The 24,785-nt window shown below is 37.4% G+C and overlaps 1 pseudogene; it reads right to left on the bottom strand.

The window, feature by feature from the left end:
* Window positions 1–22,700: 22,700 nt before the first annotated feature.
* Window positions 22,701–23,107, bottom strand: LOC114619479 (annotated as a pseudogene).
* Window positions 23,108–24,785: the final 1,678 nt, after the last annotated feature.

The raw sequence follows: 24,785 nt of genomic DNA, 5'->3' as shown, positions 1-24,785 counted from the left end.
CTAGCAACAGTTAATCAAGAATTAATCTTATTGTTTTAGATGTGCTTTCAGACAGTTTGTGAATGTACACGGCCTTGCTTCAGAACACCCACTTTTCAGCTTGTAGTCATTCTATTAGATGCTTGGCCAAGATGAACCACAACACACTTGCTGCCATTTTCTATAAAACCTTATCCCGATGAGAATTCAGGGCTGCGTCACCAAACCATCCTGTGTGCTGGTGGTGAGTAAGCCCAAACTCTAGTGTGTAATAAAGAGACTAATGTGATTGCGTCAGAGTTGAATCCTGGTTGATCTTTTGGGCTTGCAAACAAGGTACAACATTAGTATTGCCAACAAAATATTATATTACCAACAGTGTTTAAAATTATATACATATTCAATGAAGATGTTGAAGTAAACATTTACAGTTTAAAGATAAATAAGTTTACTGAGTTTTGTATATTTAAAAATGGCAAATCAATATTTTCTCTGATAAGTGATATTAGTGACAGAGTACTAATTAATCTAAGCCTAATTACCTCTAGTTATGACATATCCATAACTTTGTTAATCTTTTTGGATATGTTTTTAGGTTAAGAAATTTTCTGTTGAATTTATTGCTCAAGCTTTTTTTTTTCCTTAGAAAGTTTGAAGACCATCTGTAGAATTATTTTTAAACATAAATGTAAAAACCCTCCTATTTACTTATTTAGTATGCAAGACTCAGAATACTCTCATCAAAATAAAGAGTGAAACAGAAGAAAAGTTGTCATTGTAAGAATTCTTTTTGATCATGTAAACGTTTGTCACAAACCAATTTGTTAGATTTTATTTGGCCCATATACCTCTAGTTATAATTGTTACCTAACTTTACATTCTTTTAATTCCTTCCTTTTATAGATGTGATATTAAATATCCTGACACAATTTTTAACCACTTACTATTCATGTAGACACATGCATATATGCACGTACAGATACAAAGAAACACAAAGAGGTGTACACACATGGACATGTACATACAACCCTCTTTTGCAATTGTTTTATTATTTTACTATGTCATTAATTAGTATAAAGTTACATCACTTTCTCTTCCTCCCTCTACTCCCTCCAGCTGCTCTAAGCTACCATCCCTCAATCTCGAACTGATAGGCTCTATTTATTGTCCCGTACATGTGCATATGCATGTTCGTGTTTGTGTTCATATTCGTGCGTGCATGCATGTGTGTGTGTGTGTGTGTATGCAAGTACAATCTTCTGAGTCCATTTCTGTTGTTTGTATGTCTATGACTTTAGGCTCATCCATCTACATTGATCAATCAATAAAGGGGCTCATCCCTGGAGGAGACTAATTCTACTTAAATGAAGACCTTCAGGCAAATCTCTTATCAAGTCAGAAATCTTGTAAGAGGTCAAGCATCACCATTTAAATGGAAGAAGAAGGGCTAAGATAAATCCCTGTTCTTATCACATTGTAGGTTAGAGCAATGAACAAATAATTGCCAATATGACACAATAAATGGATAGCAACCACATTAATAGAACAGTATAACATTATTAAGAAGGATGTAACTACCTCTAGCTAGAGAACTGGGGAGTCAGGGCAGTCTCACAGATTATTAAAATCCCCATCCAGAGCAATAGTAGAATTAGGCAATTGAAATGAAGTGACGAGTAAATTAAAAGGTCATACCAACTGGTGTAGTGTGCCTACAACAAAGTAGAAATAAGCGTAACACAGAATTTAATGACAAATTAGACAGTGAGGAATCCAGAACTCAGTGGTAAATGGCTCAGCTTCTATTACAAGGCTGCAGGGAGCCATAGGAGACTTTGAAGTGTTTCATAAAATGAGGCAGGTTTGTATTTTAACAACTAGGTCTCATAGAGTATGCATTTACAGGAGAAGAACCTGACAAGAGGAGGAAAAAGAGGAAGGCTTCTTAAAGGGACAGGACAAAGTCAGTTAGCAAAGCTGGGCACATGAAAAAAGTCTAATACCTGTTGAGGGTCATAAGATCAAATTAAACATGTTGAAGTTTTGTTTCATAATCACTTTACTAAAAAAGCATTGTGTGATAATTTAACACATCTTTGTGTTTAATTGTACAAAAAGGATATGACAACTATCCAAACACACCTTAGATTTGATTACATTGGGCAAATTAGTATTTATAAAAAGAAGAGCCTGAACCAGGTGGAGGTGGAAGCAGTGGTAGCAAATGCCTTTCTTTAATCCCAGCACTAGGGAGGCACAGTCAGACAGATCTGAGTTCCAGGACAGCCAGGGCTTTACATAGAAACCCTGATTCAAAAATCAAAGAAAGAAGAGGAGAAGGAGAAGAAGGAAGTGTGGAGGACGAGGAGGAAGAGGAGGTGGACGAGGAAGAGAAGAAAGAGGAGGAGGAGGAAGAGGAGGTGAAAGAGGAAGAGGAGAAAGAGGAGGAGGGAGAAGAGGAGGACAAAAGGAGAAAGAGGAGGAGGAGAGGAGGAGGAGGAGGAGGAGGAGGAGCAGGAAGGGGAGGATAGCCTGGGTAAAGCTACTGTTCAAACCCACATAGGTGGGCCTAATATACATCTTACTTGGAGGATCTGCATTAGAGATGCTTTGGCAAGGGAGGAGTGAACAAAGACCTACTTAACAACTATTCCTGAATCCTCAACTAAGGGCTCAGATCAAGTAGGTAAGTATTTCTTTTTCTTGTTTTTGTTAATTGAAACTAGATATTTTTCTTCACATAATGTAATCAAATCATGGTTTCCCCTCCCTCTACTCCTCCCAGATCCTTTTCACCTCCCATTACATCCTGATCTGTGTCTCATTAATAAAAAAACAGGCTTCTAAGGGATAATAATTAAACTAAACTAAACTAAACTAAAATCTAACATATTAGAACTGAGGGAAAAAACCAACAGAATGAAAAGAGTCCAAAAGACAACACAAGAATTAGAGATTCATTTTTCTTCACACTCAGTAATCCCATAAAAACACTAAACTGGAAGCAGGGGACATTGCTTCAGTCTCTATAAATTCATATTTTCTGGTTATTATGGTAGTTTAGATATGTTTGTCCCAGTGAATGGCACATTTAGGAGGTGTGACCTTGTTTTAGGAAGTATGGCTTTTTTGGAGGAAGTGTGTCATTTTGGAGGTGGGCTTTGAAACCCTTCTTCTAGCTGCCTGGACGATAGTCTCTTCTCCTATCTGCTTTAGATCAGGATATAGAACTTTCAAGCTCCTTCTACAGGACCATGTCTGCCTGAATGCTGCCATACTTGCAACCTGATGATAATGGACTGAACCTCTAAGCGGACCCCAAATAAATGTTTGCCTTTATAAAAGTTGCCTTGGTAGTGGTATCTCTTAACAGCAATGGAAACACTAACTAAGACAGTTATGTTGATTTAGAGGGCCTTGTTTTCTTGGTATCTTCTATCCCCTCTTGTTCTTAACACTCTTTTTACATTCTTTTCCATAAGATTCCCTGATGCCTGAGTGGAAAGCATTGATGGAGACATCCCTTTTAGGACTCAGTGTTCCAAAGTCTTTTGTTTTCTGTATAATGTTTCTCTGTGGGACTCTGACTATGTATTTATTCCTTTTTGTTACAGGGAAAAGCTTCTCTGATGATGGCTGTACAAGGCACTGATTTATGAATATAGCAGAATAACATTAGGAGCCATTTTATTACTTTTATTTCTTCCAAGTTCCCTGATCTACCTAGTTTCAGGTTCTTGGTTATCCAAGCAATATTGGATACATCTTATGGAATTGTTGGTGACAGGACAGTATAATAGATAAAATGGCTTGTGGTTGGGTTAGTGCTAGTTTAAAGGGATTTTACTGAACCAAAGATGCTAGAATACAGTGGTGAATCCTCTGTGTAGGCATCAGCTTGACTTCTGAATATTCAATGAGTTCTATAGGTGTTGTCTTCAGCAATGGGTACTTGCTATCAGTTCCTGAAGAACAACCTATAGTGTTGAGAACATCCTGGGTTGTTAAAGGATGGGATCCCTTTGACCACCAACTCAATTATATGTAATTCAATCCCAGTGCTAGAAACTTCATTTGATCAAAGAGATGGCCATCTTTCTATTCAGCTCTTAACATACTCCAGTCTTTTCTCTCTCTCTCTCCTTTATTTCTTTCTCACACTCCAGTGAATACACACTCCAGTATAGTGGTATATAGGGAGCCAAGGAGTCAAACTGTAATTTGAATGTGATTGTCTTCTCACTCCTTGTTATTGTCTATAGGCCACATCCAACCATGTAAACCTCAGTTTCAGAAGCATAGCATGCATCAAAAATATCTGGGTTTTCACAGTGCTGCTTGCTTGTCCTAATGAAAGGATGCTAATTGAAGAGAAGAAAATGGTAAACTCAACTGATACTATATAAAATCCCAGATATTTTATTTATCTTTTAAGTTTATATGGAGCTGAGTATACTATTGCCACATACCTATAATTTCAACACTTGAAAGGTTGAGTCAGGAGGATTGCAGTGAACTTGAGGTCACCCTGGACCATGATGTGAATTAAAGATCATCATGAATTACAGGGTGAAACCTTGTCACAAGATACAAAAGAGAAAGAAAAAATACAGAAAAGAAAGGAAAAGAAAAAAGAAGAAACGAAGTTCAAATGGCTACTCAGACTTTATGTAAATATTCTAAATTGCCATGATATAACCACAATGTGAGAAGGAAAATAATAAAAATGAAAAGTAACAAAAGCTATTTATCCTGTGGTTAAAAAAGAAAGCTGAATTAAATGCCCTTCCACATAGCAGTGTGACAGTTTATTTCTGTGTACTGGAGAGTGAAGTGGAAATTTATGGTTGTATCGTGTGATGCAGACTCATGTGATGTTTTGCTGAAGCAAGATGTGAGAGAACACATGATGTTTATAGACAGTATAAGTAGGAATCAACAGACAGCAATGGGGTGTTTACATTGCTTCCTATACAAACACTTCTTTGGTCTCATTTTTTCACTGATCTTTACTTCATTGAGAGAGACACAGCAGAGAACTTCTCCTGGTATTCTGGTCACTCCCACTGACTTGTATCAATTTGACCCAGGCCTGTCAGTTTCTACTGGATTGTGTCACCTCCACCACTGCTGCTGCTGCTGCTGCTGCTGCTGATTCATGGTTGGTGATACTTCTAGAACTGGACTACTGGTATATTTACACTACTGAACTGGACTGCCGGTATGCTGACAGCAGAATTTGGAATTGCCCCAAAGAACTACTTCTAAACAGGTCCACATCCCCTGGTTCTATTTACCATCTTTTCTCCCCTACCTTTGGACAGTGGGCTAGAAAGGGGAGGGAGGTAGGAGCTTTTGAAAACCCTTATTAAAGTAGGTTTTGAAAAAAAATCTAAGCCTATAAGCAGACTTTTGCTTAGTCAAAATTAGTGTATACTCAGGTAGTACTTACTGGCACTGAGTTCATTTGAGATTTTAATTTAGGTATTAGCAATAAAAACAGATCACCACCAAACATTCAATCAGCTAGTCAACATATCCTGCGGGCAACATTGCAGAAAAGAAATGTCACTTCAACCAAGTTGATAAAATATTGGCTTCATACTTACAGAGTATTTTAAATGAAAAATTTAGACTTGTTTTTCACAAAATTAATACAGTGCAAACAGCAAAACAAATTATACTGTCAGTATTATTCATGTGGCTGTCAGTCATCATCTGGTCCTTTAGAAATAATCACTAAAATCTTCCTATTAATAAGTAACAATAAATCCTTCAGAGGAAATATTACAGCATACACACAGATGCCAAGTCAGTTTTAAAATCTCATATTCAAAATAAGAATTCTACTAATACTTTCATCCTCCAACTGCTTATCTAACCAATGGCTTTCATGAATACTAAGGGGACACAAAAAGAAAAAATCTTATCATTTCTTTGGCTACTAAAGGCGTTTTCTATTGTCTACATTATGAAAAGCTTACTATTGAGAAAGTATTGCATATTTAAATTAAGATACTCAGATAAGCTTGAGATAAAACTCAATGATGAACAATCTAATATGTGAAAGACCCTGGAATTGAGTTCCAACACTATTAAAAATGAAACAAAAATGGTGAATATCCTATTTCACCTTCAAGTTTTAATACTGAAGTTGCATGTTAAGCTAATAACCGCTAGTAATTTATTTTAACTCTTCTGACAACACTTATAAAGAAATTAAATTTGGCAATAGAAATCAAATTGTACAATAAAAGAGACAGAAAAAAATTAAAAATATGGCAAAAGAAGCTGGGGAGATGGCTCAGAAGTTAAGAGCAAGGAGTGCTCTTGCAGGAGACCTGGGTTTTGATCCTGGAACCATCAAGATGGCTCATGATCATCTCTTACTCCAGTCTTTGGATATCTATGTCTTCCAATGTTCTGTTCTTGTCTCTGGGTATGAGAATGATACATAGACATATACATAGGCAAAAGACCTATACACATTGTCTTAGTTTGGATTTCTATTACTGTGGAAAGACATCATAAGGAACTTAACTCTTATTTAAAAAACAAAAACAAAACTACAACAAAATTTTAATTGGGGCTGCCTTATAGTTCAGAGACTTAGTCTGTTATTATCATGGCAGGAATCATGGTGACCTTAAGGTAGACAAGATGCTGGAGAGGCAGCTGAGAGTTCAACATATGAATCCACAGGTAAAAGGAAGAGAATAAGATACACTAAACTTAACTTCAACTTTAGAGACATCAAAGCCCACCCCCAGTGACACTTTTTCTAACAAGGCCACACCTCCTCCAACCAGACCACTGCTCCCAATAGTGTCAGTCTCTGTGAGTCTATGAGTACTACATATATATAATAAAATAAAAAATAAAATAATAGTAAATAAGGTAAATAATTTGTGAACTAAACTAGTCATCCTATTTTTTCTCTTGTCCAACCGATTCACAAAAGTACCTATTTAGAAATCTTCATGGTTTGGATCTTATTTTTGTGCAGACTTTACGGACATTGGTTTCATTCAATTCCCTTGAATAGAGTTTTTGTTGTTGTTGTTTGTTCGTTTGTTTGTTTTCTGTAACCACTAGATGTCCTAATTAATGAAGAGATGAAATATGCCATAAAAATTTCCCTACAAACAACACTGAAAATGTAATATTTATGTTCTTGGTAATACTTTCCTTATTCCACTCAAGCATTTACAAGAGCCTTGTGTTTACTCCACACATGATACTATTGTTCACTTTATGTCTATCTGTTCCATGTATGACTTACCAGCATCTGTCCGAAACCACAGACTTTACAAACCTGTTGAAAGGTTCTTGTCACTTTGTACACATTAGATGGCAGTTAAATGTATCACAAGTGGCTCATATTTCATTGATTGCAACTCTTGTTTTACCTAGAAAAAGTTTCTCAAACCATTCACTCAGGAACTCTTCATTAGCTAACACAAGGTATCTCTGAAAAATAATCTATGTAAACTGTCAAAGTTCAAACTGAACTATTTGATGGGTTGGTCCTTGTAGTAATGTTTAAAGACACTTAAAAGTCTAATAATTTCATGGATGTGACAGAATGATAGCAAGGAGATATAGCTGCTTGGAACAGCATGAAGTAGACTTTCTACCTTTATTTCAATCAATCATGCAATGATTTTTTTTCCTCCTGATTATAGTGTCAAAAAAAAAAAGAATGAAAAAAAGTACATTTTCCTGTTAATTTGACAGCAGATGCTATAGCATGCCAATGCATGCTTTCTTGGGGGGGGTGGGATTTCATTCTGGTCTCAAAAGAAAAATAGTTCTAAGTGTGTGATACAAGATGCTTCCCCACCCCCACCCCGGCAATTGTTTTAAACTTTTTCTATTATACGCCAGAAACTCATGCCTACCTATACATCTTAAAGTACTGGAATCAAGACTACTTCAACATTTTATAAATGTAATTTAATAAAGCCAAGAGGACGATTCTGTGGAGGAAACACATAGTAATAGGCATAATCTACAAAGTTTGAATTCTTAGAGGATCTTAGAAGATGTTCTCCAATAGTTATTTAAAACTGCTTATGGCACAGAAAAATACAAAGGGTCTTTGAAAACATGAAAATCTGTGCCATTTTTAACATTAAAAACACAATTTCAAAGGCATTGGTTTATTATAAAATAAACTCTAAATTGAACTAAATTCCAATAAAATATCATGAGAAAGTTTTAGAAACAATGATTACAAACTTTCTTTCATAAAAAGTAAACTTAAACAAGAGGTACTCCTATAACTATAAGAAGGAAGGACATTCAGTACTGTTCACACTACCAGATGCAAGGATGCAAACGTGAAAAACCGAATGGTATTCGAGACAAGAAAATAATAGATCTGGCAAAAATAAAGCCCTAAAATTAACTTAAATCTATCTAAAATTCAATGTTTATATTATAATGCAGTGTTATTTTTATCAAAATAGTAGGAGTGTGAAATGTAAAAACCTTAGTACCATTTATTTTGCTAAAGAGATTAAGGACACAAATTAATATCAAATGTTACAAAGTTAACCAATGAACACCAAATTAATTTCTGAAATCAATGTTAATGCCCAGAATAGAAACATAATAACTATTCAAACTGTAACCTAGCCTTGCACACACAGTAAAACATGAAACATCCCATTCTTCAGCCTTCAAGAGGACTGAGAGAAGAGAAGCTTACATGGAGTCTTGATATTTGAATCATCAAAGCCTATGAAACCGATAGATGTACCCCCCTTTTCAGAAAATTAAGTCACTCTTCTGAGATCTTCTAGCTAATTACTAGTGAAGCTAGGTATTTGAAATAAATAATCTGATCCAGTAATCATAGTCAAAGCATCTGTTCAAGCTTCACTGACTGACATGGGAAAGCTGCATGTATTGGTGGTACAAGGAGAATATCAGATACATATATTCAGTATGTGACAATCAAATCAGGGTGTTCAGCTTTTCTATCTCAATCATTTACCAGTTCTCGACATCTGGACGCTACAAACTTTTCCCTTCTTATTCTCTAGGAATCTGACTTTCTATGTCTTCCTAAATTTGGTTTCATTTACTTGACAGGATGCCATATAGGATAAAATTTAATTACTTTTGAAGAGAAATAATAATTCTTTGTAGGGGAAAGCGAAATGACTCAACAGTAAAGAACATTGGCTACTGTTCCAGAGAACCCAGGTTCAATTCCCAGCACCCACATGGCAGCCTACAACTGTCTGTACCTCCATTTCCAAGGAATCAGATATGTTCATACAGACATGCAGGCAAAACAGCAGTCTACATAAAGTAAAAATAAATAAAGCATTTTTTAAAAAATTTACTCCTTAAAAATAATTCAGTGTATGTATATATGAATACCTTTATCCACTTGTTCAATGATGAATATCTCAGTAAGACATTTCTTATTACAATTATCTCTTTATATATTCATTTTATTTATTATAGCTATATTTCCAGAAAAAGAATCACAAATAGTAGTGGCATTTCAAAATTTAATGAGTTTATGAACTAAAAGTAAGTCAGAAATCTATTGTAGATTCAGATCTCAGCAAGCTGAGTTTTCTAATGGTGAGTAACTAGAAGCAATGACAGAAGTCTATGTTGTTTTCCAGACCTCTGGAGCCTCCTGACAAGTCGCTCATAGGGAAGTTTGAGTACTACTTTGCTTTGTATTACAGATTTCATTTAATAGCCCAGGTAGTATGGGAGCTACATTTCTGGTCACACAGGGAAATTCTGTTCACTACTTTCCTTAAAATTGTATTTTTAAATTAGTCTAATAAGTAGTAGGTTTCCATAAGGCATTTTCATAGGTCCTCAATTTAGATGCTACCCACTATCCCCTCCTCTCTCCCAATCCCACACAGTATTTAACACTCAGTATTACCTCCTCCTCTTCCAGGTCACATGTATTCCATTATACCCTAAGTCATCTGTAATCGTATGCCCCTCTCTGCTTAAGCAATCTCACCCTCAGTATTCCATCTCATGATTTTCAGTTTACCTATAATCTCCTATCCCTCTCGCTTAATAGCTCCCCTGAATTTTTCCCTTTCTAGCTCCTGGTTTGTGTTTGCAATACAAGTTAAATGCACAAAATAAAAGATTTTATGCTACTTTCTGCATGTGAGAAAGTGGTGTGTGTCTTTCTGAGCTTGAGTTATTTCACACAGTAACATATTTTCCAGTTTCATTCATTTTCCTGAAAATGTCATGATTTTGTTTTCCTTCATAGCTGAATTTAGGTGTATATGTGTCACAGTTTCCTTATCCAATCATTAATTGACAGATATCTAAGCTGATTCTATTTCTTAGCTGTTCTAAATACACCAGGAACAAAGATGGATGCTCAGCTGTCTCTGTAGTAGAATATATAGTCGTTTGAGTATTTTCCTAGATCAGGAATGACATAGTTGAGTACATGGAAATTCTAGTTTTATTCCTTTTAAGGAATCTCCAGACTGATTTTCAAATTGAACGCATTAGTTTACACTCCCACCAACTATGTATAAATTTCCTCTTTCAGTACAATCATGTGAGTATTTGCTGTCTTCTGTATGACCATTATGATTGGGGTAAAATGGAATTATACAATCACATTAAATGACAGTTCCATAGTGTGATGACTTACAGTCTGTTGTCCAACTACAGCAACAATGGTCAGCTGTGAATGGGAAGTCCAAGAATCTAGTAGTTGCTCAATCCCATGAGTTTAGTTGTTTCAGCTGGCCTTCTATGTAATCAGGAATCCTGAAGATGTGGATTCCAACAGATGTGCTAGCAAATTAAATGTAAGCAGGTGAAGAAAAATCTTTTTTTCTTCCAACATCCTTATGTAGGTCTCCAGCAGAAAGTATCGCCCAGATTAAAGGTATATACCACCATGCCTGGATCTGGGCCTTGCTTTGTCACAGGCTGACCTTGAACTCAGAGATCTCCTTGCCTCAGTCTCCTGGGATTAAAGGCATTTACTACCTTGCTTGGGCCTAAGCTTTTCATGGCCACTATGCCTCAAGATCTCCATTCCATGATCCAGGTCAGAAACTTGTGTCTTCCAACTTCAAGATCTGTATTGGAGGCAAGTCCTCCAATTCTGGACTGTAGTTCATTCCAGATATAGTCAAGTTGACAACCAGAAATAGCCATTACACCATACAAGTACAAGTTTTCTAATTTTTACTTCTGTAAAAATTTTTAGATTACAAAATATAGACTTTTGGGAAGCTTCATTTTTCACTTAATGTTGGACATTGTTGTAGATAGCCCTGGCATTGTATTTTGATGCTAATTCCCTTTTCCTGTCAAGTCATTACACAGGTGAATTATAGTGAATCTTCTGCCCATCTTAATTTGTAAAATAAAGGCTGGAGCCAGTGATTGGGCAGAAGAAGGGGAGGCAGAGATATAAAGGTTGGTGGGAGGAGAGCAGACTGGAGGACGACTGGAGGAAGACAATGGAGGAGGAAGACGGAGATGATGGAGATGGGGAGAGAAGAGAGAGAAGACAACTGGGGAGAAGAGAGGAGAGAGAAGACGATGGAGGACAACAGAGGAAGATGACTGGGAAGCAGGAGGTAGAAGGACATGTGTAGGGTCTGGAAAACCCACAAGTTATAAGGGTCTCATAGCTGGGAAAAAGAGTAGTGAAGTGGTGAATCTACCCAATCTAGGCTTACAGAATATATTGATAATTACTGAGCTGTGTTTTCATTGACCAGTCCTATTCAGGTTGGAGATTTAAATATCTCCCACTACAGGACATGATATCTCTTATACTATGAAAATCTAAGATAAAAATTTTTTAAATATATTTTACTTCCAAAAATATTCTCTGATGAAGGGGAAACAAAATAGCCATCAGAGGTGGATGGAGGGACAGCTCTGGGTTGGAGGGGGTGAGGAGGAGAATGGGGATGGGGATCAGGTGTAGGGAGTGGGGGTGTGGGAGAGGGTTGGGAGTGAGAATGTTAATCAGTAGGGGCCATCTCTGGGAGTAATCGGAGACATTGGACTGATAAGTTTGTGGGGAGTCTAAAGGAGTGGCCCTATCTGAGACTTCCAGCAGCTGGGTGTATTGAGACTGAACTGGCCACCTCATGTAGCCAGGTAGGATTCCAATAGATAGAGGAGGACATCAACTCACCCACAAAACCTTCAACCTAAAATTTGTCATAGCTAGCCAGTGACTGGCCCAACTTGAAACACAGGCCATGTAAGACAACCAGTCCCTGACACTATTAATGATACTCTGCTATACTTGCAGATTGCAGCCTAGCATAACTATCTCCTGAGGGGCTTTATTTATCTATTTAGTTGGGCCTCAGAGGGAGAGGATGCACTTAGACCTACAGCAACTTGTCCCCAGGTGTTCCCAAGGATAAGGGGAGGATTTATTGGGGGAAACATGCATAGAAACAGATGCAGAGCTCCACAGCAAAACATTAGGTGATACTTGAGAAGCATTGTAGAAGAATGGGGAATAGAACTGAGCAAGCTGGAGTGGTTGAGGAAACCACAAAAAGACCTGCAGAGTCAAGTAATCTGGGACCATGAAGGCTCACAGAGACTGAAACACCAACCATAGAACATGCAGAGGCTGGACCTAAGCCCCCTACGCATTTGTAGAAGATCTGCAGCTTGGTCTTCCTATGGGTCCCATAACAATTGGAGCAGGGACTGTCTCTGACTCAGTTGCCTGCCACTGAATCCCCTTCCTGTAATTGGACTATTTAGTTGGGCCTCAGAGAGAGAGGATGCACTTAGACCTAGAGCAACTTGTCCCCAGGTGTTACCAAGGAGAAGGGGAAGATTTAATGGGGGAAGGGATTTGTAAGGGAAGGACTGGGAGTAAAGGGGGGACAGAGGAGGGGTGAGTGGGTGTCATTGGGATATAACGTGAACAAATAAATAGACAAAAAATCTGTGGCAAATTGAGTCAAAAATTTTATAAATCAATATTATAAAATTTTGCTATATCTATAGCTGATGCCTTTTGTGAAGTTTGAAATATATATTGAAACATAGTTTCAGGCAAATCTTAATTTAATTTTAAATGTATACTGTACCATTTTTATATGTTTTCTGAAATATTTGAACCTTTCCAGAATTGTAATAAAACAAAACTAAGATTTTATAATTTGTATAGAATTCAACGTATTTTGCCTCCTTTTCTTCTTATATTGAAAATGGTTTTTTTTTCATACAATACATTCTGACTAAAGTTTTCCACTTCCCCTACTTCTGTCAGTTCTTTCCCACCTTCTTCTGATACATATCCACACACTTTCTGTCTCTTATTAGAAAGCAGTCATCTAAGGAATAATAATAATAATAATTAAATAAGATAATTTTTTAAAATCTAATAAAAATAGATCAAAACAACCTAACAAGGAAAAGATCCAAAGAAAAAGCACAAAAATTCATATAGACACAGACACACATGATGCTTGTACACATAGAAAACTCATGAAACCCCCAAACTGGAAGTTGTAATGTATACATAAAGGATTTTAAAAAACTGTATTAACATTATGAGACACTGAACCTCCAAAGATGCCCTTCAGTTCATCTTCTGTTTGCCATCTACTATTGGGCAGTAGACCTACCACTAAGAGTAGATTGTTTCTGCATGAAGTGAGACTCTTTGGAGAAAACTAATTTTTCATTTGCAACTGATTATTAATTGGAGTTAGTGAAGGCTCTAGGTTAGGGATAAAAGCCTGTGTTCACTTTTTATTTCAGTTGTAAGACTGAAAATCTGGTAAAGACCAATGCAGTCCCTGTGTATAGGACCTCAGTCTCTGCAAATTCATATGTGCATTAATATTGTTGTGTATAAAAGACCTTGATTCCTTGGTGTCCTCCAGTCCCTCTGATCTTAAAAAATTGTCATCTCTTACCCATGGTATCTTGAACCCTGAGGGGAGATATTTAATGGAAACACCCCTTTAAGGTCTAAATGTTCCAAGGTCTCCAAATCTCTGAATATTGTTTGGTTGCAGATCTTTGTCTTTATCCCCATCTGCTATAGAAGGAAGCTTCTCTGATGATGGCTGAGAAATGCACTTATCTATGAGTATAGCAAAATGTCATTAGGAATCATTTTATTACTGTGTTCCTATAACAGAATAGTAATATTTGATTTTTCCTATGTTCCTCTCCTATCAAGTCTCAGGTTCTTAGCCACCTGAAGAGTGCTGGCTACAGGCACCACATCATGAAGTGGGCCCTTAGTCAAATCAGATATTGGTTGCTTACTTCCACAAGTTTTGTGCAACTGTTGTGCCAGTATATCTTGCAAGTAAACTCTTATAGATTCAAAAGTTTGTAACAGGTTTAGTGTTTATCTTGTTCAACCAAGCTAATTGATGATCTGTTTATAATAATCAGTAGTTGTAAACAGCATAAATGCCCATGAACAGATGAGTAAATAATAAATGTGGTACATTTACACAATGGACTATTTCTCAGCCTTAAAAAAAAAATCATAAAATTTGTAGGCTAATAGATGGAAGGAGAACAAAGATCTTCCTTAGTGAGCTAACTCAGACTCACAAAGACAAACATGGTTTGCATTCATTATATATGGATGCTAACTTTTAACTCACTAAGACACAACTAGAATTTATATAACCAGAGGTTAGGTAGACGGTAAGGCCATGGGGGTTGTGGTTAGTTTAGTAGAACGCTGGACTCTGGGACTTTTTGGTTCAGAGACTTTAAGTTAACACATCTATTTCACATGGTGTATAGGTGTGCTTAACTTGCTTATCTGACCTTAATTTAACTTTGATAAGTGGACATACTGATCAAATTATCCATTTGTTTTAGATTTTCCAATTTGGTGGCATAGATATCCTTAAAATATGTTATTGTAATTTTCTGAATTTCCTTGACTTTGTAATTATACCCCCTTTTGTCAATATCTTTGATAAGTTACATCTTTTATCTACCTTTAAATTAATTTGGCTGAGGGTTTGTCAAGCTTAAATATTTCCTCAATGAATTCTGTTTCAATAATCTTTTGTGTTGTTTATTTTATTTATTCGTTTCTACTTTATTGATTTAAACCCTGAGTTTAATTATTTCTTACTATCTAGGTCTTTTTTGTGTAATTTGTCTCTTTTTGTTTCAGAGATTCTTGAGGTATGCTATTAAGTTGCTAATGTCTCTCTAACTTATTTATATAGGCAATTATTCACAAGAAATTCACTCTAAGAACTGCCTTTATTGTGTTCTGTAGTTTGGCTATGTTTTATTTTCATTTTCATTCAAATATAGAAAGTTTTTCATTTTTTTCCTAATTTCTTTCTCAACCCATTTTTCATTCAGTGATTAGTTGCTCACTTTCCATGTGTTCATAAGCTTTCTGCTGTTTCTTCTGTTGTTGATACCCAGCTTTAACTCATGGCTCTCAGAGAAGATAAAGAGTGTTATTTCACATTTCTTGTTTTTATTAAAACTTGCTTTGTGTATGAGTGCATGGTCAATTTTGCAGAAAGTTCAATGAACTTCTGATTTTAAAAAAGTATATTCTTTTGTGATTGAGTAAAATTTTCTATAAATATCTATTAGGTCCACTTTTTATGACGTCAGTTAGCTCCAGGATTTCAGTGTCTAATTTTTGTCTTGATGACTTTAGCTATTGGTCAGAGTTGGGTATTGAATCACCCACTATGATTGTGTGAAGACTGGTATGTAATTTAAGCTGTATTAATGTTTCCTTTATTAACTAGTTTGTTCTTGTGTTTGCTGAAAAAATGTTTTATATCATATTGGTGGATTTTTCCTATGATGAGCACATAGTGACCTTCCATATCTATTAGTTTATTTTAAAGTCTATTTTGTCAGATTGTAGTTTTAATTTTTTTCAAAGAGCTACTTTTAATGATGGCTCTTAAGTGCTTTAACCTCCCTTTTAGTCCACCACCTACCAGAGGTAATGGAAAAGAAAGGATATGAGGGAAGTAGACCTGTTTAGAAATTATTCTTTAGAGCAAATCTCATTTGCATTATTAAGAAATCAGCAGTTGAGTTCATAAGTCAGCAGCTGAAGCTCAACCCACTTGTAAATATTTCACAGGTATACCAGCAATCCAGTTCAGTAGAGTCAGGATTGCAAATATGAATTGGCATCACTCTCTTGAACAAATGGAGACAGCCAGGCAACATATGAATTGGTACAAGTCAGCAGAAGGGGCCAGGACCAACAGGAATACCAGAAGTTCATTGCTGTCCCTCTCTCAGTGAAACAAAGTTCAGCGAAGATGTGAAACAATAAGTGTTGCAAAGCTAGCTCTACAAGCAAGTTCCTCTCAGTCCCTGGAGTCCTATTTATACTCCCTCCAAACATCACATGTCCTCCACAGGTCTTGCTTCAGCATCTGAAATCACTTTGCCAATCAGCATGAGTCCAGGGAAGTGGCAAGAATCCACCAGCACAGCAGCAGAAGTATTTTTGATGCATTTCTCTTTATAGAGTCCCAACAAATGGAGCTCACCCACACAATGTAAGCTGACCAATACATGCATGTCATTAGTGAAAAATCCTTCAGTACATGTCCTTCCACCCCTGTCTGCTTTAGGAAAATATGCCTTCACATGTTTGACCCAGCAAAACACCATCCAACACAACTGCTTTTCCAAAGAACACTTAGGAAAGGGAACAGGGCTAAGGGCATCCATAGGAGGGAGGATATCAGAGTGTGCTAACAGGATCTACTTAGTCTCCTAGGAATGAGGGCAGAGATGAAGGAGAGTCCACAGCAGCAGTTTGCTTCAGAACTGGGAATACAGCTAAGCGACTGAAGTTGAAGGAGAGAGGATAGTGAAAATCTAATGATTGCCTACCTATTTCCCTGGTCTATCTACTTCCGTGCCACATAGCCAGAGAGTTCAAGAAGTACCTGAGGAAGATGGTAGTGGAGTCAAAGAAATAAAGTGGTAAGCCTGTTTAAAACCAGACATCTGCCCAGGAGTTAGGTACTGCCTGCCTGTCCTTTTGCATACACCAAGCAAACAGACAATGTTGCCCACTGCCTGAGTCTGCACATGGATTATACTTCTGCAACTGCAGCCCTCAGTCCAAGGTCAGGTTCTTTTGTCACTCTAGATTTCCTTAACAAAACTCAAATTCAATATAAAATAAAATATCAACATCTACATAGCAGAGCATAGCAGCTAACATCATGGTAGTTAAGAAGCAGGGAGGAAGAGAAAGATCCAAAAACACAATCTCCAAAGACTGATTCTCAATGTCCTACTTCCTACAAGTACTTTCTATTTTTTAGGAGTCCAATGGACTATGAGTTCCTTAATGTGTTGGCAATTGGTTGTTATCACCAATCACTTCTCATAAGCTCCACATGTTGGGAAAGCAAGCTAATATCACATGAACACTTTAAGGATACACTTTATATCCAAACCGTAATACTTCTGCTAAATGGTATTCTAATGTTTACACTGAATTCTCACTATTTAACTAATAAATCACATAACAACCTAAGTACTTTGCACATATAATTCAGGTTATGAATGTTAAGATATGTATTTTATGATAGATTATATGAGTGGATCCATTACTGCAAACATTTCAAGCATATTCTTAGTGGTTCCAGGGGAGAGTTGCAACAGCGAAAGGGAAGCAGAAGAAGAATGAGACTGAAGAGGTGGTTGAAGCAAAAACTGGACTCTGATCATCACTTCTGCCATTAAATATGGAGGAAGAATCTATGAGTTCAGAACACCACTTGTTTGGTATGCATGAAGACCTTCCTCAGAAAGAAGTGAGAGAGGACAAATATCAGTGAGTGCAAATACCCTCTAAAAGCTCAGAATCTGAAGGAAAAAGGCAAGCAGAGTACAAAAACCTTTTTGAACAACCTACAATGGGCAAAAGCACCACTACAGCCTCTGGAAAGGAAGGCAACTTCTCAACACCTTGAATTTGGTCCTGTGGAATCCAACTACAAGAAGCAGCTGTAAGACCTGCATCTAATTGATAAACACAGGATTGTAGTGACAGATTGCTCTTGTCTAAACCTATAATAAGTGAGATAGCTGATTGCATCAGTAGTGAATTAATATATCCACTGTAGAATACGTTCAGATGATGTTCTCAGAAAAGGAAGCATTTGAATCTATTGGAATATGCAAATACATGTCTTAATTCTCAATATGCCTATTATCTACATATAACCAATGGCTTCAGATCTATAATGGCTTCTCTTTATGAAACTAAAGCCTTAAAAGATAATCACATGATATCATCCTGTCATTAATAGAACCTCCTAACAACAGCAACAGTAATGTAGTTTCCAAATCCAAATAAGTCCATTTTACATTTAAGCTCTAGAGTAATCTTTAATGCAGCAGATAAGTCTTCTGACATCCAGCATCCCCACCTTCTCAAGAAACAGAAGGGTACTTTCAGAGCTCTGGTTGATGGATATTTTCAGTCACATTATTAGGAAGCAGATTTTGGTATCTGCAAACAACAGGCACAGCCATTCCTATGTGCTGAAGAGGAAAAATTAACACAAATGTTCCTGACAGCTGAGGCTGAGCTATTAAAAACTGTGGGAATGCTCACAGCAGAGACGCTACCAAAATAGAACGCACCCTTTAAGTGAAGAATGACAACTTGTAAGAAGTCTCTCTGCTTCACACTCACCGCCTTCATGGCCCAATTTCTGTTTCATATGGTATGTAGAATATTTTCTACCTATGATTTTCCTGATAAGTATTAATTTTATAAGAACATTTTTAAAATTTGCTAGCAACTTGCTTAGAAAACAAACAAGAAAACACCTTCTAATGGTATTCTTATTGACCAAGTCTTTTAAAAGGTCATTTTATTATATCCCTTAAATAATCAAAATGCTCAAGCCAGGAATTGGAGATGTCATGTCCCTGACCTAAACTGGCTTTCCTTAAGACCAGTCTAAGGTGCAAGTATAATGAACAAGACTTTTCTATATTCGTTAACTCAACAGTCATCAATCAATGAGCAGTTACTGCATTGTAAGCACTATTTTTAAGTCCTGATATATTGAGTATATGGTTCATTCATGTTCTAGACTAAGATGCGATGAGATGGTGAAAGCTGCATAGTTCCAGAAATAAAGACAGATCCTTAGGAAAGGTACAATATGCGGGGCCATGCGATGAGGCATACGCCAGGTGGAAAGCAAGGGCTCCATAAATGGTACAAACAGCTTAGTGAGGAAATACCTGGTTACCATTCCTAGGAATTATTTCTGCCTAGGAAGTATTATTATTAGAATTATTTCTGCATCAGAAATATCTCCTGAGTTGGATGGGGAAGTACTATTGGCACCAAGTGTGCATACTTATCCAAAATCCTGAAATAGAAGCCTTAGAAATGTCCAAATGAAAACAAGCTGATTCCCATTCAATTTAATCCTCTTGTCTTTTCAGGCAAAATTTTGAGTAATATAAGCACACCATCCTTCTTCCTCATACTCAGTGGAACTCTAGAGATGGGCACTGGAGAACCTGCTCCCCAAACACCTTTTAAGTATTTTATTTTGTTTTATTTTAGTTTTTCATTATTTTTTCATTATTATTATTCATTATTTTCATTTATTTTTTCATTTTATTTTTTCATATGTTTTAAGTGTTTATAGATGCTTGGCTTGCAAGTAAGTCTGCTTACCACCTGCATCTAACCTTCTAAGACTACTGTTACAGACGGTAATAAATCTATCTTCTGATACTGAGAGTTGAACCAGGAACCCTTGGAAGAGAAGACAGTGTTATTAGTAGCTGTTGAGTCATCTATCCGGCCTCCAAATAATTTCTATACAGACTCTCAAGAAAGCCAGTGTTATGTAACCTTAAATTGAAGGAAAATGCTATTAAAAGGAGTATCCTAAGCCAGCCTTAACTCATAAGCATTGGTTTTGATAGACCATTGGGTATGTAATTCAGTAATTAAGAAAAGAGATCCTTAAGCAATATAGTTAAGCTGGATGCAAAAATACCTGGTGCACATATTCTTAGTCTCCTTCCCAATTTTACCCAAGGCGGACCATGGAAATGTTAGTAAAAGACCTTATATATGAGGCTTAGATTCATTAGTAATGGGGGAAAGAATGTTTTACATAGGAAACTAGCCACCACATCTCTGCTGAGGGAATGCAGAAAAGCATCGAAAATACTAGCTACATTTCTGAGGCTGTGTAAAGGAAGAGTGGTTTTCTTTCTTGCTTGCTTGCTTGTATGTTTTGTTGTGGATAGGGCATAGGGGAGGCATAGGTAGAAACTGATTACAGATATTTCCAGACCTCTAGTATTTCTGTAGTATAAGATGCCAATTTGGCAGGTCCCCAAGGTCATCTTCAGTGCAATGCTTTCCCAGGAAGACTCCCAGAACTCAGAGAGTCATTCTGCTCACAGTCACAGGATATGGTTGTGAAAGGACACAGTCACAAGCTAGCAAAGGGAAGAGGCTTACCAAGCATAGTCCACAGGGGTGCAGGTGCAGTTTCCAGTCCTTCCTCTCGGTGGAGCCCACACAGAGGGCTGCTGTGGTTGAATGGGAAATGCTCCCTGTAGGCACATGTGTATGAATATTGAGTTCTCTGCTAAAGGCACTGTTCTGGGAGCTTGTGAAACATTTAGAAGGAAAAGCCTCACTAGAGAAAGTAGGAGCAAGTGTTGAGGTCTTACTGCCCATGCCACTTCTTGAACCATCTCTGCTTCTAGATCTACAGACTTATAATCAAGTAACTGTAGCAGGCTCCTGCCAACACTGACATGGCCACTGACATGACCTCCCTTTGATCATGGATTGAAACACTGTATCACCTAAGATCATGTGATAAAATAAAACTCTCCTCCACTAAGCTGTTTCTTTACAGGTATTTGTTCACCACAACTAGAAGAGTAACTAAAATAATGGCTCTGTCCTAGTTAGGCTTATTATAGCTGTGATGAATCACCAGGATCAAAATCAACTTAGGGAGTTTATTTGGCTTACAATTGCAAATCATTGTTCATCATAGAAGGAAGTCAGGACAGAAAGTCAAGCAGGATAGGAGCATGGAGGCAGGATCTGATACAAAGGTTATGGATGGGTGCTGCTGACTGACTTCCTCTACATAGGTTTTCTTATAGAATCCAGAACCACCAGCCGAGGGATGGCGCCACTCACAATGAGTTTAGCCTCAGATTTTATTTTCCCAATTGAGGTTCCCTCCTTTCATATCACTCTAGCTTATGTTAAGTAAATGTGCATTTTTAAGCAGAAGAGCTTGCAAACTATAGTGTTCTGAGCTTTATTGAGACGTGGAAGTATAGCATAACTCCAGCTGCTTCCTGTCTGAGTGTCCTGTTTCTATAGGACACTCAGATGTAGCTTTAGGGTACTTCTTGACCCAACTAGCCTTACTGTAAATCATAATCCTAGCATAGATTATCACCATCACCCTAGGCAGTAGACAGAGTCTAAGTTTTATTACTAGGATTTCCCAAGAGCTTAAGAGATTATCCAGTAGAAGCTAATAGAAGGCTAAACTATTGTTGTGGAGGAGTTAAGATTTTATGGAAGACTGAGCAGGTGAATTTATCAGTATCATAAAAATTATCATTATATTTTGGTGAGGAATTTTTTTAACATTTTGATTAACTTAATAAAATGAAACTTCATCTTCCTCAGGGCATCCAGCAACCTAGTCATGTTACAAGCACTGTGCGGCATATTCTGAAACTTTTCAGTTTAATTATAATATGTAGTTAATATGAGATATAATTGACTCTAATTATGTTTTAAAGGGTCCTTACGGCTCCATATAGCATAATATTGCCAAAGTAGTGAGATCAAGTCCCAAATCTCATGGGCTTTAAAGTGGGTACTTAGATCAGTCCCTGGTCATAATGTGTAAGTGATCCCTCAGTCAAGCCATTTGTAATGAATTTTCCAACCAAAGGAGATGATGAGGAAAAGTGTGAGATTTGTAACACATAACCCTCTAATGGATGCCTGGCTGAAGTGAAGCAACTGCAAAGTGAACTAGAATCATGTCTTCTGATTACAGGCTATAATCATAATTATAACCAGAGTTTCTAACCAGAATTATAGACTTGATGACCAAGCCAAACCCAGAAACGGTCTCTTAAGTCCAATATCACGTATGTCAGAGTTATGAGGCGGTTTGCATTATCGGCCCCAAAGGAAAAGAAAGAAGAGTGGGACGGGCAGGCTCAGCAGTGTCTGCGTCATTAAGCTCTCTCCAAGGAAGTGACAAAATGACTAGTGGCTATATTTTTAAGCCAAATCTAGAGAGCCCTCAAGTTTGAGAAAAGCTGTTATTTGAGTGCCTGTCTTCTCAGCCACCACCCCCATACATATGTTGAACACATTATACCATCAACAGAGTATTTTTAAATATAAAAAGCAATACTGATTTTGTATCGTGTACATTGAGAGGTCCAGATTAAAAATGGAATTCTCGTCGAAAAGTTCAAAAAAGGACAAATGCAGTACATGTATTTCCTCAAATTAGAAAATATGAAAGAGTGAAAGTATTATTGTCTACTAAGACTCACAAATCAAATTCTAATGCCTTCTAAGATAATGGCAAAAACCACATGTCAATTTCTTGTCTCTCACGGGTAGTAGTTTGGATAATCTTCAACAATTGCTTTTCTTTTTTCTGAAGCAACACTGTACAGCGTTAAGCTTTATAAGGACCAAAAGAACACATCTCCCCACATTGTCTTCAGTCAATAGGTTCTGGTGCTCTTGCTCACCGTCCTCAGTGGAGACACATCAGGCTTTGCCACTTAGCGCATTCTACATGGCTCTGGTTACCTCACCAGCACTCAGATTGTTCAGAGACACACTCTTCTCTTGGCCAAAAGCATAGCGGGCCCAGAGCTTGGGCTGCACCTCCGAACATTCGCGGATTAGAATGGGCAGGTCGGGGTGCGCCTTCTTCAGCTCCACATACCGTTGCAGGATGAAATTCCTCACACCCTTGCTGCCCGGGGAACGCTGGCATAAGTGAATGTGAATCTCACGCAGCCCCAGCTTTGGACCAGTCACTCGGCTAGCAGCGGCAGCTGCCATCTTTGCTAGCCAACAATTGCTTTTCAAATACTATTTTTTTTCTTTTGTGAAAGGGTGCGGAAGATGCACAATCCTGAAACCTGGCATCAAACAGGTTTTAAATCACAAACCACAGGGATGTCCAATGAAAATCTGTGAAATAAGGTCCAGGTCACAAAACTGCTCAGTTAAGATGCAGTGCTATGGAAGATTACTTCTAAATGTAGCTTTTGTAGTTCATTAACGACTATAAATCGACATGTTAGGTAAGTCCTGCTAAGGTGTGATGTGGCCAAATAATGGTATTAACTATTTTTATCTGAAGGGAAAAACTGAAGACTTTCAATGCCTATTGTGCCTTTATGGTACATACTGTCTGTTGTCTACATGACATTGTATCCCTTCCCCATATATCTAAATTTTGTGGAGTAATCCCATGTCCACTTTTGGAAACTTCCTACCTAACAAGTAGAAGCCATTTAACCCACTCCTGCTGGCAAAACAGCTAAAAAGAGATTTCTTCAAGAAAAACTCCCCAGAATCATTTTATTTTTCCCATTCTAGGTAAAGTAAATCCCACAAATTCTACCTTACCAGTTCTTCCTATTTTGAACATAAAAATGACCTCTGGAGTTTCAGCTACCATTCTGAGATTATGAGGCGACTAAAAGATGAAAACTAAAGATAGAGAAACAGAGAAAGAAGAGACGTGTGTCTTTTGTCAGTATGCGCTGCCACCACAAGAGTCCTGGAACCATAGTGGGCAGCGCTGCACTCCATAGCAGTCACGTGGCACCTCGCCCATCATCATGGCTCAGAGAAGAGAACTTGGCAGAAACACTCACTCTTAAAGGTTCCTGCCCCAAAATAGCACAAGCTACATCTGCTCCCATCCCAATGGCTAAAGCACATTACATAACTACACCTCACATCCAGGAAGAAAGTAGCAAAATTCTACCATGTGTCAAAAAGGAAGAAAATCAAAACATTGATTAACAGCTTCAAAGAACAGTTACAAATTTCCTTATGTGAGGAAAAATAAAAACCTGTTGTTGAGTCACTTTGGATTGAATTTTCTATAATGTCTAACCAAAAAAAAAAAAAAATGTTTTAGTCAATAAGCCCTTAAATTAGTCTGAATTGCTAAGATTGTCTATGTAATAGTGTATAAAATTACATGGTATTGTTCTGATCTTGCTTACACAGGCATTTCTAGGAAAGACTCTTTCACAACAGGCTTCTTGGTATTCTGACTCTTACAAGACTTCTGTCCCTCCTCCATGATGCCTCCTAAGTCACAGAAGCAGGAGCTGTGATATAGACTTATCCACTGGGGTTGGGCTGCTCTTGATCTGCATTGTGTCCATGTGTCGTTTGCTGTGATCGTCTCTAATTCCTATAAAGGGAAGATTCTATGAGGAGGGGTGATAACTACATGTATCTGTGTATATAAGGATAAGATTTGGAATGTAGTAAGGAATAATGCTGGTTTGGCAAAGTGATGCTAGTAGTAGACTATTTTCTACAGTCCATGACCTCACTATCCTCAGGCAATTGGCTGGGTTTCCAAGTACAATTTTCTTCCTGTTAAGTGGATCTTACGTCCAAGTAGACAGCTCTTAGTTACTACCATGTGAGTGCCTAAGTGCCCCTAATTCAGCAATGGGGACTTACCTTCACGTTCTGAGAGGAGTCACTT

This window comes from Grammomys surdaster, unplaced genomic scaffold (genome assembly GCF_004785775.1).
Source record: "Grammomys surdaster isolate TR1022 unplaced genomic scaffold, NIH_TR_1.0 63, whole genome shotgun sequence".
NCBI classification, from domain to species: Eukaryota; Metazoa; Chordata; class Mammalia; order Rodentia; family Muridae; genus Grammomys; species Grammomys surdaster.
Note: the sequence above shows the minus strand (reverse complement) of the source record. Positions and strands in the feature narration are given on the sequence as shown.